Source organism: Triticum aestivum, chromosome 3D, assembly GCF_018294505.1.
Source record: "Triticum aestivum cultivar Chinese Spring chromosome 3D, IWGSC CS RefSeq v2.1, whole genome shotgun sequence".
Lineage (NCBI taxonomy): Eukaryota > Viridiplantae > Streptophyta > Magnoliopsida > Poales > Poaceae > Triticum > Triticum aestivum.
In genome coordinates this window covers 37,266,366-37,285,311 of record NC_057802.1, presented here as the reverse complement: position 1 = coordinate 37,285,311, position 18,946 = coordinate 37,266,366, and the positions used below count along the sequence as shown (strand labels likewise).

Here is an 18,946-nt window from a genome sequence, read left to right as displayed (position 1 = left end):
GAGTTAGCAAGCTCGAAGAAGGTCAACAATGGGGGAAGAACACGAGCTCAAAGGATAATGTTCATTGGGGAAGAAGAACCCCTTTTATAGGAGGGGGAAAATCCAACCGTTAAGTGCTCAGCCCGCACACGAGCGGTATTACTGCTCCACGAGCGGTACTACCGCTCGGGCGGAAGAAGCAGTGAAAAGGAGCAACAAAACAAGAACCTTGGGGCGGTAGTACCGCCGATAAGAGGTACTACCGCTCACCCCAGTGGTACTACCGCTAGAGGAGCAGAACACAGGACAAAAGGAGGCAGGAGTGAGAAGAGTACGGTGGCAGTAGTGCAGTAGCGGTACTACCGCTCGACCGGAGCGGTACTACCGCTTATAGGCGGAATTACCGTGCATTACTGCCGCGCTACTACCGCTGAACCCGACACGAAAAGAGCAGACCCAAAATCGAGGCGGTAGTAGAGCGGTACTGGAGCGGTACTACCGCTTGACGCTACAAGCGGTACTACCGCTGCCACCGCGGTACTATCGCAGGGAGAAAAACAGAACTGCCAAAACTTCTTCATATGAGCTCCGAATTGAGCAAACTCAAGCTTGTTGGATACAAGACGACGAGTAGCATCAAAACAGCGAGGTATGCCAACAAATAGAGGAGTGAAACCTCCAACCGAGAAGAACCGGCATAACCTCCAACATCGAAAACATCATAGAAGATGCGAGTAAACTCCATTTTCGATGAACTCGAGCTTGTCATCAAGATGACCATAAGCTCCAAAACTCACAACGAGAAGAGCCAAACAAAAACCAATAAAGATGATGCAAGGATGCAATGGTTTGAGCTCTCTATGAACGATACGATCAAGCTACTCATCGAGAGCCCCCCTTGATAGTACGACAATCGATCCTATAACCCGGTCTACCAACTATCATCATGAGACCGGTAAAATAGAAAACCTATGAAGAGCAAACCTTTGCCTTGCACATGGTCCACTTGAGCTAGATGATGACGATCTTGACTCCCTCAAGATGGACCACCTTTCTTGATTGCGTTGGCTCGATGAAGACTAGTTGATTGCTCCCCCATACTCCACTATGGGTGAGCCACCCTTCCGCACATCTTCACAAGTCCATTGTCACTACAATAGCTTCAAGCATTTGATCTCTTCGTGATGCTTTACTTGAACTTGCCCGCTTCACTTGAACTTGCACACCGCAACCTAACCCCACAAAGAACTCTCACGAAGACCATGGGTTAGTACACAAAGCGTAATTGACAATGCTTACCATACCATGGGATCGCTTGATCCCTCAGTATATCTTGTGCGCTTTGTGTGTTGATCAACTTGATTCACTCTTGACTTAGTCTTGATCAACCTTGACGCTTTCCAACTCTCTTCATTTGGATGATGTCTTGAAGGTAAACATGAATGATCACACAATATTCTTCTTCAAGACATGCTTGCAATAAGCTCAACTCTCACATGACCAATCTTTGGATAATTCCTTAATAACACCTTGGTCACCACATAAACTCCTTGAAACCAACACATGGACTTCAAGAAATGCCTATGGACAAATCCTTCAAATATAACTCAAGGCAACCATCAGTCCATAGAGATTGTCATCAATTACCAAAACCAAACATGGGGGCACCGCATGTTCTTTCACACAACATCAAATTATTTCTGTAGTTAAATCTATAATGCATGGTCACGATTTAACCAGGAGCGTGTGAACAATCTATTATTTCAGTAGTTAAATATACAATACATAAACAGTCCGGTTAAGCACTAGCATGTGAACAATCTATTAGTCCCTCCTTTCCAGGCTAATTTTTTTAAATAATACACTTTTTTTTATGAATTTTTAGAAATATTACGTTGGATACAAAATATTCAGAAATAATACACCATCGGCCCTCTGCTAGCCGACTGGGCCTAGTCAGCCACACAACAGGCCGACTGGGCCTAATCAGCCAACAGCAGGCCGAGTAGCCTTTCAGCCTAAGGGTGGCCGATAGGCCGCTCGGCCACTGGTAGGGGGTCAATCGGCTTGCCGTAAGCTGATAGCTGCATGGCCCATGCAATCGTACGTGGGTTCAAGTACTGCGCTGGTGCATGTACAGGCCGCTGCCATATGGTTTCTACTAGACAACTAGCTAGCTGGCAATACTGATTAATCAACTAGCTAGCGTCAAGATTGATACATCAGGCTTCGGTAGCTAGCTTGTTACATACGTGCGTGTTGTCTCCTGGAACTGGAAGAATCGATCAAGCATGTGTCGATCAAGCGTGGCTTGTGTATTCGCACGTCTTGCCGGAATGCAATCCGCATGTTGTAGTACTTAGCCAGTGTACGTACGCATTCGGTCGACCGACGAAAAGTAGTCGCGAGGAGCGATCGGGCCTAGTCAACAAAAACATCAGGCCACGCACGGGTAGCCGCGCTCAGGCACTCGTCCTTGAACCCCGTCGCCGCATGCACCATACGCCGTGCCGCATCCATGTCCGGCGATGCGAACTCACGGACTGTGGGCTTGCGCAGCTGTCGTCGCCTGCTGCGGGGTACTATGGGCGTGGGGCTGAACCATACGGCAGCGGCGTGCACATGCGCCAGCGCAGTACTCGAACCCATGTACGATTGCATGGGCCATGGATCTATCGGCTTACGGCAAGCCGATTGATCCCCTGCCAGCGGCTGGTTCCTATTCGGCGCCCTCAGCGCCGAATACAGTGTTAATTATACAGGGCGCATACCCCCCCCCCCCCCCGACACGGGCCGGCCCAAATTCCCTGCTTTCTTTCTAAACTGATGCAAAAAAGACGTACGTGTGGGCCATGGATCTATCGGCTTACGGCAAGCCGATTGACCCCCTGCCAGCGGCTGGTTCCTATTCGGCGCCCTCAGCGCCGAATACAGTGTTAATCGTACAGGGCGCATACCCCCCTCGCGACGCGGGCCGGCCCAAATTCCCTGCTTTCTTCTAAACTGATGCAAAAAAGACATACGTGGGAGGACTCGAACACACGACATAGCGGTTCAGCGTGCCACATGATAACCACCCCGCCACTCAACGTTTTGTGATCAAGTACATTTTCTTACGTCTTTTGTTCCTTCTTTCCTTTTTCTTACTTATTTTCTTTTTCTTTCTTTCCTTTTTCTAATTCGTAATGTTCACCGGATTTCATGAACATTTTTCCAACTTCGATGAACTTTTTCCAAAATTTGATGAACTATCTTTCAAGTTCGATGAAAATTTTCAAATTTGGTGAACTTTTCTTCAAATTGGATGAACTTTTTTCTAATTCGGTGAACTTTTTTGCAAACGCGATGAACTTTTTTCAAATTTGATGTTTCTTTTTGTATTTGATGTACTTTTTTCGAATTCGATGAACTTTTTCAAAAAAACCGATGAACTATTTTCCAAATTTTGTGAACTTTTTCGAATTATGTTGAACTTTTCTCAAATTCGATGAACTTCTATTATATTTCGATGAACTTTTTTCAATTATGATGCACTTTGCTAAAATTCGATGAACTTTTTTTCAGATTCGATGAACTTCTTCAATTTTGATGAACTTAAAAAAACCAATGAACTTTTTTAAAATTTGAAAAAAGTTCATTTCTTTTTTTAATGTTTTCCTTTGATTTTTTTAGAAAAGTTCACGTATTTAGAAAAAAGGGAAAGGAAAAAAAGCAAATAAAACCGTTACAGAAAAAGAGAAAAACAGAAGAAAAAAAATGGTTTGGACGCTTCCCCACACCAGGGGCTTTGCGAGCTGGAGAACGGATAAAACAAAGCAAACGAAGTTTATGAACACAAGTCGTTTGATTGTGTAGCCGTTCATGCACTGATATGCGAAGGGTGAGCTGCTGAGTTCAACTCCGACTCCCCGCACATATCCTTTTTTGTAGTTGATCGAGTTGTTCGCTGAGAGGCGCCTGGGCCGGCCCAGTAGACATCTCCTTCAGGCGCCAGGCAGCTGTTCGGGCGCATAAGGCGCCGAACAGGAGCTCTCTTGCCAGCGGCCGAGAGGCCTGTCGGCCACCGCCAAAAGGCTACTAATCGGCCCGCTGTTGCCTGATTAGGCCCAGTCGGCCTGCTGTGGGCTATTATTTTTTAAAATTTTGTATCCAGCGTAATATTTCTGAAAATTCATAAAAAAAGTGTATTATTTAAAAAAATTAGCCCTTTCCAGAATATATGGAGGACTATTTTCTTTAATTTAAACCTTTCTATGTTAGACTAAATTTATACAAAAATATATTGACATTTACAGCACTAAGCAAATAAAATATGGTGACTAATATAATGGTATTGATTATATTTGGCATTCTAAATTTTGTTTTTTTGTTATAAACTTTGTTTACTTGGTCAAATCGAGACAAGTTTGACTTTTCAAAATATTAATAAATTTGTATTTTAATTTTTTAGGAAGTATATCAATTAAAAAACAAAGCACATGGTTCTCTTATTTACTTATTTACTTATTTTATTGAATAATGTTTAGTTAATGACATTTTGTCTTAGGAATACACTGTTAGATGCAAAATCTTAATTCACAAAATTAAAAATTATTTTAGTAGTTAAATCCACAGTGCATGGTCATGATTTATACTGAACTATGAAAGAACTTTGAAAGTAAATAAGAGCAAGAAATACATATGGAAGTAAAATAAATATTCTTATATTTTATTGGACAAATAAGGATAATTATCTTCCATTTAATTTTATGTAGCAAATTTACTTTTCTATTTCATTCTGAAGATCATCCAAAATCATTTTCTCACTCCTCAAAGAGGGTACGAATTAATATTTTGACCACATTGTATATATTTTGATCACCCAGTGCAAACGGAAAGCCCACCACCCGCGCTGGTCAATATTCGCCCTTGCCTATGTCGGATATGGTGTGATTGTGAGGACTTGTCGCCTATCTAATATGAGTGACGGTGCAAACGAAATGGCCCCCACCCGCACCCGTCAACCCTCGTCCTCGTCAGGGCCTGCGACGCACTGGCTAGCCGCACGGTCCCGTCTGCGGTGAAGTCCTAGCAAGAGGTCTTGCAGTGGTGGCCTTTCTCAGCCTTGGGACACGCGCAAGCATAAATTGATCCAAAACTAAAATTCACGCAAGTGATTTTTTTTTGAATATTCACGCAAGTGATATTTCGCAAACGCGCAAGGAAAAATATATGGGCAGTTGGTCATCTCAGATGGTACTGTAGTTTTTTTTTTGAGGGTAAACTTGTTGCCGCTTTTATTTAATCATCGAACCTCGGAATGTCATCCGAAATTACATCAAGCACAAAGTCCGGTGGAACTCCTAGCCAAACCTTACATAGTTCATCTCCTACCCCTACCTTAGCTAACTTATGAGCGGCAACATTAGCACTACGACTTGCCCAAGAATCTTTGCTCTCAGCGAAACTCCCAAGGATGGTTTTGATTTCTTGTACCCACGGGCCGACGGCGGAAAGGTTCTTGCTCGATTGTTGTAGCATATTCACCACGCCCTGAGCATCCAACTCCACATGAACTCTTGTAGCATTCAACTCCGCTCCCACCTGCAAACCCCTTTTACATGCTAGTATCTCCGAGGCTTCTGGTTCGACGACATTTGGGAAGAAGTGACAAGCAGCTGCCAGAAAACCACCATTGTGATCCCTAAGCACAGCGCCACCTCCACCTTTCAGGCCATATTTTCAGATCGCTCCATCCGAATTCACCTTTACCCAGCCTTCGTCTGGTGGCTTCCATCTCTGTGATTCTGCACGCTTCGGCTCCCTCAGCGTCCCACGATGCACAGCTTTTCATTCCGTCATGTGAGAGAACACTGTGTGCATTATTTCATGTGGTGGCGCAATAATCTTTCCTTCTCTTGTAGCATTACGAGCTAGCCACAGTCCATAGGTGGCCTGCACCATAACCTCCTTCTCTTCATAAGAAGCACCCGAGAACCAGTTAAGTAACCAGCGCGCTAGAGCACTCTGGGAGTCGATCGTGCACGGTGGGATCGCCACCGAAACTCCCTTCTCTGAGCGTAGAAGCTGCCAGAACCTCACTGAATGTTGACATGACCAGAAGCGATGATGAATCGTTTCTTCTCGACCACAGACAACACAAAAAACTCCTGGTTTTATCCTACGTCGATGTAGTTCATACCCTACAGCCAGCCCGTTTCTTATCATGCGCCATATATGAATTTTTGCTTTAGCCGGAGCACATGACTCCCACAGCGCCATGAACCCCTTATGTGTCTGCACCGAGTCAGAGGGCTCCGGCTGTCCGGTCCTCGATCGGCCCAGCGATCTCTTCAAGTGATACGCAGACTTGACATTGAAGCATCCATTTTTTGTGTAATTCCATGCCACATAATCTTGCTCATCCGGCCCGCCTATTGCAATCTGGAGAATATCTTGCGCATCACTTGGACTGAACATCGCGTTCACTTTAGCCGGATCCCATGCACGCCCGTTCAAAGTGAGCAGGTCAGTAACCCGCGTGACGCCCGGCACATAAATTTGACCCAGTGGTCTCATGCTACCCCTTCTTGGGATCCAATTATCATGGTGGATATGAACTTTAGAACCATCCCCAATCCGCCAAATCACACCCTCCCTGAGAAGATCTCGGCCATGTAGCACACTCCTGTAGGTGTAAGACGCATTTGATGGGAAGGTGGCCGACATGATTGTCTCTTCTTTAAAATAGCGTGCTTTAAGAACCCTAGCACAAAGAGAGGCTGGTACTTGCAGAATTCTCCAGGCTTGCTTTGCTAACAAAGCTTGATTGAACGCCTCGGGATCGCGGAACCCAAGACCACCAACACTCTTTGCTGCACACATTTTTTGCCAAGAGACCCAGTGCACTTTCCTTTCACCATTCGTTGCACCCCACCAGAATTTCGAGGAGATCGAAGTCAGGTTCCGGCACGTTTTCTTTGTGAGCTGAAAACAACTCATGGTAAAGGTAGGTACAGCTTGAAGCCCAGATTTAACCAACACCTCTCTAGCTGCTTTGGACAGCCCCTGCCCCTTCAAACCACTTACTTTCTTTTTTGAGCTCTCCGTTACATATTTGAAGGTACCTTCCTTTGATCTACCAACCAGTGTCGGTAATCCCAGGTACCTCTCACTCAGCGCCTCGGACTCAACACCTAGAGCACCCTTTAACTCAGCCTTCACCTCCTCCTGACATCCCTTACCAAAAAAGATGGACGATTTTTGCAAGTTGACTCGCTGCCCGGAGGCCGCCTCATAGGAAGCCAGGATCCCCTTTAGAGCCTCCGTGTTGGCTCTCGACCCTTCCAAAAAAACTATGCTGTCATCAGCGAAGAGTAGATGTGTCACATGGGGGCCAGTGCTCCCAAACGACACACCTTTTATCTCTGCATCTCTTTGAGCTTTCTTCAACAGGGCCGAAAAACCTTCCACGCAAAAAAGAAAGAGGTACGGGGATAGGGGGTCACCTTGTCGAAGCCCCCTAGAAGGTGAAAAATTCCTAGAGTATCACCATTTAATTTGACAGAAAAAGTTGTTGTAGAGATGCACCTCATTATCATCATGATCCATGTGTGAGAAAACCCAACTCTTTCCAACATCTGCTGCAATAACACCCACTCAACGCGGTCGTACGCCTTCATCATGTCCAGCTTCACCGCACATAAAGGCTTCTTCCTCTTCCTCGTCCGAATGGCATGAACGCACTCATAAGCCACGAGCACATTATCAGTAATAAGCCGCCCCGGTACGAACGCACTTTGTTCCTCCGAAATAAGAATGGGGAGGATGCCTTTCAATCTATTAGCAAGAACTTTTGTAGCAATCTTATATAATACATTACAAAGGCTAATCGGTCGGAACTGGGACAACAACTCCGGTGAGTTGGTCTTCGGAATCATGACGATGACCGTGTCATTGAACGCAGCAGGAGCAGCAACACCACTCAAAAAATCCCGGACAACCCGGCAAACGTCCCCTCCTACTTGCGCCCAGTGGCGTTGGTAGAAAAGGGCCGGGAGGCCGTCCGGCCCCGGGTGCCTTCGTTGGGCCCATTTGGAAGAGCGCCTCTTTGATCTCCTCATCGGTGATAGTAGATGTTAGTGCATCGTTCATCTCCGGCGTGACAATCTGCTCGATGTGTTGGAGAAGATTATTTGCTCCTACCGAGCCCTCTGAAGAGAAAAGAGTTTCATAAAAATGTGCTGCCATCTCACGCATTTGTTCATCACTTGTACACCTAGACCCATCATCCCTGCGCAAAGCTTTCACCGTGTTTTTCCTCTTCCGATGCAATGCGCGGTTTTGAAAATATTTGGTATTCTGGTCGCCCGCACTCAGCCAATCCACCCTCGAGCGTTGTTTGTACATCACTTCCTCCCTTGTATAAATTTCTTTGGGCTGCTCTTCAATCTCACGAACCTCCAGTGAGGACCCGGAGACGAGTGCCCTCGTTTTTGCCTCTGCTAGCTGGTGCTTTAACTTGGTGATCGATCTTCTTATAGAGCCAAAGACCTCCCTCGCCCATCGCTGCATGGATCCCGTCGTGCATCTAAGTTTCTGGCAGACCGCTCGGAGCCCCTGTTCACCAGTAGCCGCAGCTTCCCTGGCCTCCTCAAACATTGCTTGATAGCATTCATGGCGAGTCCACGCCTCTTCATAGCGAAAAGGCCTTTCTCCGGGTCCCCTTTGACGCGGAGCCGTCTCCAACGCCCGGACCAAAATCGCCTGATGATCTGACTCCTCGTCATGATGTTTTCCACCAAAGTCTCCGGGAAGAGATGCAAGAAATCATCCGTGCACACCGCGCGGTCTAACTGAACCTGGATATTCTCTGCTCCGTCTCGTTTATTATCCCATGTATATTGGTAACCCGTAGACCCCAAATCTGCAAGGCCGCAGTCGGCAAGACAGTCGCGAAAGTCCTCCATTTGCATGAACGGTCTAAGGTTGCCACCAATCTGATCCCACTTGCACTAGAGTCAATAATCTAGTCCACATCACCATGTGATTAACACTCATAGGTCACATCACCATGTGACCAACATCCAAAGAGTTTACTAGAGTCAACAATCTAGTTCACATCACTATGTGATTAACACTCAATGAGTTCTGGTTTGATCATGTTATGCTTGTGAGAGAGGTTATTAGTCAACGGGTCTGAACCTTTCAGATCCATGTGTGCTTTACGAATATCTATGTCATCTTGTGGATGCTACCACGCGCTACTTGGAGCCATTTCAAGTAACTGCTCTACTATACGAATCCGGTTTACTACTCAGAGTCATCCGGATTAGTGTCAAAGTTCGCATCGACGTAACCCTTTACGACGAACTCCTTTTCACCTCCATAATCGAGAAAATCCTTAGTCCACTAGATACTAAGGATATGTTCGACCGCTGTCATGTGATCCATTCCCGGATCACTATTGTACCCCTTGACCAACTCATGGCAAGGCACACTTCATGTGTGGTACACAGCATAGCATACTGTAGAGCCTACGTCTAAAGCATAGGGGACGACCTTCGTCCTTTCTCTCTCTTCTGCTGTGGTCAGGTCTTGAGTCTTACTCAATACTCACACCTTGTAACACAGCCAAGAACTCCTTCTTTGCTGACCTATTTTGAACTATTTCAAAATCATGTCAAGGTGTGCGTTCTTTGAAAGTATCATCGGGCGTCTTGATCTATCTCTATAGATCTTGATGCCCAATATGTAAGCAGCTTTTATCCAGGTCTTCCTTTGAAAAACTCCTTTCAAACAACCCTTTATGCTTTCCAGAAATGTTACATCATTTCGGATCAACAATATGTCATTCACATATACTTATCAGAAATGTTGTAGCGCTCCCACTCACTTTATTGTAAATACAAGTTTCTAACAAACTTTGTATAAACCCAAAAACTTTGATCACTCCATCAAAGCGTATATTCTGACTCCGAGATGCTTGCTCTAGCCCATGGAAGGATCGCTGGAGCTAGCATACCTTTTAGCATCCTTAGGATCGACAAAACCTTTCTGATTGTATCACATACAACCTTTCCTTACGAAAACTGGTAAGGAAACTTGTTTTGACATCCATCTGCCAGATTTCATAAATGCAGCTAATGCTAACATGATTCCGACGGACTTAAGCATCGCTACGGATGAGAAAATCTCATCGTAGTCAACTCCTTGAACTTGTGGAAATACTCTTTGCCACAAGTCGAGCTTCATGGACGGTAACATTACCGTCCACGTCCGTCTTCTTCTCAAAGATCCATTTGTCTCAGATTTCATGGCTTCTAACCATTTGTCGGAATATGGGCCCACCATCGCTTCTCCATAGCTCGTAGGTTCAGTATTTTCCAACAACATGATATCTCAGACAGGATCACGTACCACTCTGAAGTAGCATGCATCCTCGTCGTCCTACGAGGTTTGGTAGTGACTTGATCCGAAGTTTCATGATCACTATCATAAGCTTCCACTTCAATTGGTGTAGGTGCCACAGGAACAACTTCCTGTGCCCTGCTACACACTAGTTGAAGTGACGGTTCAATAACCTTATCAAGTCTCCACCATCCTCCCACTCAATTCTTTCGAGAGAAACTTTTCCTCGAGAAAGGACTCGTTTCTAGAAGCAATTACTTTTGCTTCCAGATCTGAAATAGGAGGTATACCCAACTGTTTTGGGTTTTCTATGAAGATGCATTTATCCACTTTGGGTTCGAGCTTATCAGCCTAAAACTTTTCCACATAAGCATCGCAACCCCAAACTTTTAAGAAACGACAACTTAGGTTTCTCTAAACGGTGTCGTCTCAACGGAATTGCGTGGTGCCCCTTTTAAAGTGAATGCGGTTGTCTCTAATGCCTAACCCATAAACGATAGTGGTAATTCGATAAGAGACATCATGGTATGCACCATATCCAATAGGGTGCAGTTATGATGTTCGGACACACCATCACACTGTGATGTTCCAGGCGGTATTAATTGTGAAACACTTTCCACAATGTCTTAATTGTGTGCCAAACTCGTAACTCAGATACTCATCTCTATGATCATATCACAGACATTTTATCCTCTTGTCACGACGATCTTCAACTTCACTCTGAAATTACTTGAACCTTTCAATAATTCAGACTTGTGTTTCATCAAGTAAATACACTCAGCATCTACTCAAATCATCTGTGAAGTAAGAACATAACGATATCCACTGCATGCCTCAGCACTCATTGGACTGCACACATCAAATGTATTACTTCCAACAAGTTGCTCTCTTGTTCATCTTACTGAAAACGAGGCCTTTCAATCATCTTGCCCATGTGGTATGATTTGCATTTCTCAAGTGATTCAAAATCAAGTGAGTCCAAACGATCCATCTGCATGGAGTTTCTTCATGCATATATACCAATAGACATGGTTCGCATGTCTCAATTTTTTTTCAAAAAAAACCGAGTGAGTCCAAAGATCCATCTACATGGAGCTTCTCCATGCGTTCTATACCAATATGACTCAAGTGGCAGTGCCACAAGTATGTGGTACTATCATTACTATCTTATATCTTTTGGCACGAACATGTGTATCACTGCGATCGAGATTCATTTTAGGTGCAAGACCATTGAAGGTATTATTCAAATAAACAGAGTAACCATTATTCTCCTTAAATGAATAACCGTATTGCGATAAACATAATCCAATCATGCTCAACGCAAACACCAAATCTCGATGGTAGAGGGAGCATGCGATGCTTGATCACATCAACCTTGGAAACACTTCCAACACACATCGTCATCTCACCTTTAGCCAGTCTCCATTTATTCCGCAGCTTTTATTTCGAGTTACTAACACTTAGCAACCGAACCGGTATCTAATACCCTGGTGCTGCTAGGAGTACTACTAAAGTACACATTCATATAATGTATATCCAATATACTTCTGTCGACCTTGCCTGCCTTCTCATCTACCAAGTATCTAGGGTAGTACCGCTTCAGTGACCGTTCCCCTCATTACAGAAGCACTTAGTCTCGGGTTTGGGTTCAACCTTGGGATTCTTCACTAGAGCAGCAAATGATTTGCTGTTTCATGAAGTATCCCTTTTGCCCTTGCCCTTCTAGAAACTAGTGGTTTTACTAACCATCAACAATTGATGCTCCTTCTTGATTTCTACTTTCGCGGTGTCAAACATCGCGAGTTGCTCAAGGATCATCATCTATCCCTTATATTTATAGTTCATCACGAAGCTCTAATAGCTTGGTGGCAGTGATTATGGAGAACCATCACTATCTCATCTAGAAGATTAACTCCCACTCGATTCAAGTGATTGTAGTACTCAGACAATCTGAGCACATGCTCAACGATTGAGCTTTTCTCCCTTAGTTTGCAGGCTTAAGAAACTTGTCAGGGGTCTCATACCTCTTGACGTGGGCACTAGTCCGAAATCCCAATTTCAGTCTTCGGAACATCTCATATGTTCTGCGACGTTTCAAAAACCGTCTTTGGTGCCACAATTCTAAACCGTTAGCATTACGCACTGAACTATCACGTAGTCATCAAAACGTGTGTGTCAGATGTTTCGCAACATCTACAGACGACGCTGAGGTTCAGCACACCGAGCGGTGCATTAAGGACATAAGCCTTCTGTGCAGCAATGAGGACAATCCTCAGTTTACGGACCCAGTCCGCATAATTGCTACTACCAACTTTCAACTAATTTTTTTCTAGGAACATATCTTAACCAGTAGAACTAAAGCGCAAGCTATGAAATAATTTGCAAAGACCTTCTGACTATGTTCATGATAATTGAGTTCATCTGATTAATGAACTCCCACTCAGATAGACATCCCTCTAGTCATCTAAGTGATACATGATCCGAGTCAAACTAGGCCGTGTCCGATCATCACGTGAGACGGACTAGTCATCATCGGTGAACATCTCCATGTTGATCGCATCTACTATACGACTCATGTTCGACCTTTCGGTCTCTTGTGCTCCGAGGCCATGTCTGTACATGCTAGGCTCGTCAAGTCAACCTAAGTGTTTTGCTTGTGTTCCGAGGCCATGTCTATACATGCTAGGCTCGTCAACACCCGTTGTATTCAAACGTTAGAATCTATCACACCCGATCATCACGTGGTGCTTCGAAACAACGAACCTTCGCAACGGTACACAGTTAGGGGGAACACGTCTCTTGAAATTTTAGTGAGGGATCATCTTATTTATGCTACTGTCGTTCTAAGCAAATAAGATGTAAACATGATAAACATCACATGCAATCAAATAGTGACATGATATGGCCAATATCATTTTTCTCCTTTGATCTCCATCTTCAGGGCACCATGATCATCTTTGTCACCGGCATGACACCATGATCTCCATCATTGTGTCTTCATGAAGTTGCCACGCCAACGATTACTTCTACTTCTATGGCTAACGCGCTTAGCAATAAAGTAAAGTAATTTACATGGCGTTATTCAATGACACGCAGGTCATACAAAAATAAAGACAACTCCTATGGCTCCTGCCGGTTGTCATACTCATCGACATGCAAGTCGTGATTCCTATTACAAGAATATGATCAATCTCATACATCACATATATCATTCATCACATCTTCTGGCCATATCACATCACATAGCACATGCTGCAAAAACAAGTTAGACGTCCTCGAATTGTTGTTGCAAGTTTTTTATGTGGCTTGTATAGGTTTCTAGCAAGAACGTTTCTTACCTACGTAAAACCACAACGTGATATGCCAATTTCTATTTACCCTTCATAAGGACCCTTTTCATCGAATCCGTTCTGACTAAAGTGGGAGAGACAGACACCCGCTAGCCACCTTATGCAACTAGTGCATGTCAGTCGGTGGAACCTGTCTCACGTAAGCGTACGTGTAAGGTCGGTCCGAGCCGCTTCATCCCACAATGCCGCCGAAACAAGATAAGACTAGTAGCGGCAAGAAGAATTGGCAACATCTACGCCCACAACTGCTTTGTGTTCTACTCGTGCATAGAAACTACGCATAAACCTGGCTATGATAGCACTGTTGAGGAACGTAGCAGAAATTCAAAATTTTCTACGCATCACCAAGATCAATCTATGGAGTACTCTAGCAACGAGGGGAAGGGGAGTGCATCTACATACCCTTGTAGATCGCGATGCGGAAGCGTTGCAAGAACGCGGATGAAGGAGTCGTACTCGTAGCGATTCAGATCGCGGTTGATTCCGATCTAAGCACCGAAGAACGGTGCCTCCGCGTTCAACACACGTGCAGCCCGGTGACGTCTCCCACGCCTTGATCCAGCAAGGAGAGAGGGAGAGGTTGGGGAAGACTCCGTCCAGCAGCAGCACGACGGCGTGGTGGTGATTGAGGAGCGTGGCAATCCTGCAGGGCTTCGCCAAGCACCGCGGGAGAGGAGGAGGGAGAGGGGTAGGGCTGCGCCAAAGGAGAGGTGTTCTCGTGTATATGGCAGCCCCAAAATCTCAAGTATATATAGGGGAGAGGGAGGGGCTGCGCCCCCATCTAGGGTTCCCCCCAAGGGGTGCGGCCAAGGGGAGAGAGAACGGGGCGCCCCACTAGATGGGCCTTAGGCCCATCTGAGCCTAGGGTTTCCCCCTTCCCCCCTTCCTGCGCCCTGGGCCTCTTGTGGGGGGGCGCACCAGCCCACCTGGGGCTGGTCCCCTCCCACACTTGGCCCATGCAGCCCTCTGGGGCCGGTGGCCCCACCTGGTGGACCCCCGGGACCCTCCCGGTGGTCCCGGTACATTACCGATAGCACCCGAAACTTTTCCGGTGACCAAAACAGGACTTCCCATATATAAATCTTTACCTCCGGACCATTCCGGAACTCCTCGTGACGTCCGGGATCTCATCCGGGACTCCAAACAACATTCGGTAACCACGTACATACTTTCCCTATAACACTAGTGTCATCGAACCTTAAGTGTGTAGACCCTACGGGTTCGGGAACCATGCAGACATGACCGAGACGTTCTCCGGCCAATAACCAACAGCGGGATCTGGATACCCATGTTGGCTCCCACATGTTCCACGATGATCTCATCGGATGAACCACGATGTTGGGGATTCAATCAATCCCGTATACAATTCCCTTTGTCTACCGGTATGTTACTTGCCCGAGATTCGATCGTCGGTATCCCGATACCTTGTCAATATCGTTACCGGCAAGTCTCTTTACTCGTTCCGTAACTCACATCATCCCGTGATCAACTCCTTGGTCACATTGTGCACATTATGATGATGTCCTACCGAGTGGGCCCAGAGATACCTCTCCGTTTACACGGAGTGACAAATCCCAGTCTCGATTCGTGCCAACCCAACGGACACTTTCGGAGATACCTGTAGTGCACCTTTATAGCCATCCAGTTACGTTGTGACGTTTGGTACACCCAAAGCATTCCTACGGTATCCGGGAGTTGCACAATCTCATGGTCTAAGGAAATGATACTTGACATTAGAAAAGCTCTGAGCAAACGAACTACACGATCTTGTGCTAGGCTTAGGATTGGGTCTTGTCCATCACATCATTCTCCTAATGATGTGATCCCGTTATCAACGACATCCAATGTCCATGGTCAGGAAACCGTAACCATCTATTGATCAACGAGCTAGTCAACTAGAGGCTTACTAGGGACATGGTGTTGTCTGTGTATCCACACATGTATCTGAGTTTCCTATCAATACAATTCTAGCATGGATAATAAACGATTATCATGAACAAGGAAATATAATAATAACCTATTTATTATTGCCTCTAGGGCATATTTCCAACAGTCTCCCACTTGCACTAGAGTCAATAATCTAGTCCACATCACTCCGTTCACTATCCCCCGTCTTGCCACTTCCCCAGCTGTTGTTACTGCTCGCTGAGGCCCCCTGGGACCCTTATTTAGTTGCTAAGTACACTTTACTTTTGAAATGGGGTGGGTGGAAGTGCATAAAGGCAAATGTTCTCTTGCTTTAAATGTTTTGAGATAATGTTCTCTTACTTTATGGTTATGCATGAGGCCATGTTAGTACCTTTGTATTACTGATGAGGGACGAGATGCGGCCTTTTCTTATTGTTTCGATGGAGGCACGAGAATCTTAAGCCAGAATTAGTAATGGAAAAATACTGTCAGCTCGATCGACCACTATTGAGTTGGTCGATGTTTTGCCACGATGATGTTTCGTCATACTAATTAAATATATTTTATTGCAATTATTTGCTTTCACATGTCTAAGCCATCAGTACGATTAGTACGAACGCACGTACTTAGAGCCAGGGCTCCGCCTCCTCCTCCTCCTCCAAGAAAGGAAGTTAGGGTTCGTGCCTCTCGCCGGCGCCAGCGCAGATCCGCCTCATCTCCGGTGGCCCTAGGGCCATGGAGGCGTGGTGGATCCTGACAAGGGCCGGCGGGAGGGCTCCGTATTTAGTCATTTTTTTTTCAATCTTGTTAGGGTTTGTGTTCAACTCAGGAAGGCGAGACGGTGGTGGCTCCCTGAAGATGGAATAAAGGTCTCCCCGCCTAGCCGCCGTACCGGCGGTGCGTCTAGCATCGTTGGTGGGCGTGTGAAGGTGTGTCTCCGGCAGATCTATCTTTGGTGGATTTGCTCGGATCTCGTCGTTATTCGTCTATGTTCGTGTGTCTTCGGTTTGGATCCTTCCGATCTACGTTATTTTTCATCGGCGGCGGTTGCTGTTCTGGGTTGCTGGTCCTATGGGGACTTAGCACGATGACTTCCCGATTTTCTACTACAACAAGATGTGCCCGACTCCGGTGATGGAGGGGCGGTGACGGCGGCGCGCCTTCGGCTCGCTTCGGTGCTTGTAGTCGTCGCTAGGTGGTCTACGGATCTCGATGTAATTTTTATTTCCGGTGTTCGTTGTACTACCATGATTGAAGATGAATAGATTGGAAGTTTTTTCGAAAAAAATACGATTAGAACGAGCTACCAGTTCATTCGCCTAATGAACATTGGTAAAATGGTAACTGTGCAATAACACATGGTCCGAAAAAATATTTGAGTAATAATACAGGGTCCACCGACAAGTGAACTTCAGCCTAACCGGGCTGGCCGGCCTGGGTCTCGCAAGTCATAGGCTAATGAGAGTTGGCAACGTAGGATAATAACGTACCGGCGTGGCCGCGGCCGGTGCTGTCTGCGGGCGTCGTAGGTGGCGGCATCGCCGGAGGCCGCGTCCCAGACCACGATGAACGCGCCACCGCCGATGCCGCTCGACATTGGGTGCACCACGCCCAGGCAGAGCGCCGTCGCCACGGCTGCGTCCACTGCGTGCCCGCCGGCCCGCAGCGCCGCGGCCCCCACCTCCGAGCACCGTCCGTCGTCGGCACCCACCGCGCCCGCCCCGGACTCCACCTCCTGCCGGCTCAGCCTCACACTACGGTTGGTCTCAGCGTCGGGGCCCGGGAGCAGCAGCAGAACCCCGGCCAGGGTGAGCAGAGCCACTGCGATGGCCAGCGCAGCGCACGAACGGCGGCGCGGGGTCGCGCCGAGGAGCGGGCTCTGCAGGGCGCCGCGCGGTGCAGCCATGGCCGGAGCTTCCATGGATGGCCAGCGGGGAATGTGGCAGGGAGGAGAAGATTCTTCGGATGGTGAGATCTGACAATGCGGCAGGAAACCAGATACCAGCTCTCCTCCTCCCCTCCCTTGCGCTGTTGGCCGCTCCGGCTGCGGCGGCCACCAGATCCGGCCATTATGGCTGCTAGCTCCTCCGCCAACCGCCCCGCCCCCTCTGGCCGGTGCCCCCAGCAGCCCGCTGGCGGCTCGCCTCGGTCCGTTGGCCGCTCGCCGCCCTCCTCCCCGCGGTCTGCTGCCTGGACGACCGTTGCGTCAGATCCAGCCTCGACGCCGCGAATCCTACAACGCGATGGCTTCTCCAAGGCGGGTGCGTCGCTCGGACCGCTAGATCCTTGCCACTCGCCTTGTGGGGGGCCGGCGCGGCTTAAATCCCTGGTTTTCCGCCCTCCCTCTCCAGCCCTGATTTCCTCTTCGGGCCAGGCCGGAGAGACGCACGACGGATGGACGAAGGTCCAATCCCGGAAGAGAGGGAGGGCCTGCTCCGGCTCGACGGATCGAAGGGGGCGTCCACCGCTTCCGCGTTCAGACCGCCGCAGTTCATTCAATGCGGCCGCGGGGCGGGACGCCTTCTTAAGCCAATTCAAGGGGAAATGCTTCCGCTGCCTCAGTAAGCTTCACCGCCGCAAAGACTGCTGTGATCCCCTCCGCTGCATCATCTGCAAGCGAGCTGGGAATTACGGCAAAGAGTGCCCGCAGAATCCTCGAAACGGGGGTCCTGGAGGGGCTGCCTGTGACCGTCTGAAGCCGCCTGCTGCTGCGCGCGCCCCGGTCCGGGATCGCCTCGTCTTCCCGGCTGCGCCTCCTCCTGCCCCCATGGACCGTCTCCGCCTCTGCGATCCGGCCAGGCGGCCGCATGAGAGCCACAAGCTGATCGTGGCCACCCCGGCGCTGGGGATCGAGGAGCACCTCCTGCGTCAGCACGCCATCACCCTCACCGCCGCGGACCGCTCACACTCCACAACCCCAGCGGCCGTCGGCAGGGTGATCTTCGAGCAGCTCTCCACCAGCCCGCACCAGCTACGCGTCACCGCCCATCAGCCTAAAGCTTTCCTCATCCACTTTGACCTCCCCACGCACTGGGACAATGCCGTGCGCCGCGGCGTCATCAAGGTCGAGGGCTGCAAGTACTTCATCAGGGCATGGAACAAAGACGACCACGCCGCGATCCTCAAGTTCAGCCACCATGTGCGTGTGGTAATCGAAGACCTGCCCATGCAGTTCTGGTCTCTGCCGGGCGCCGAATTCTGGACAAGTTCCTAGCTCGGGTCTATGGCATTATGCAGAGAATTTCCAAACCTTTTTCAGCATGCACGAGGAAAGAACAGGACAGTAGAGGAAGCCCTAACTAATGACAGATGGATTCATG

The 18,946-nt window shown here is 47.6% G+C and overlaps 1 pseudogene; it reads right to left on the bottom strand.

The window, feature by feature from the left end:
* LOC123076107 (glutathione hydrolase 3-like) overlaps positions 1–18,395 on the bottom strand; it is a 67,747-nt pseudogene extending 49,352 nt beyond the window's left edge.
* Positions 18,396–18,946: the final 551 nt, after the last annotated feature.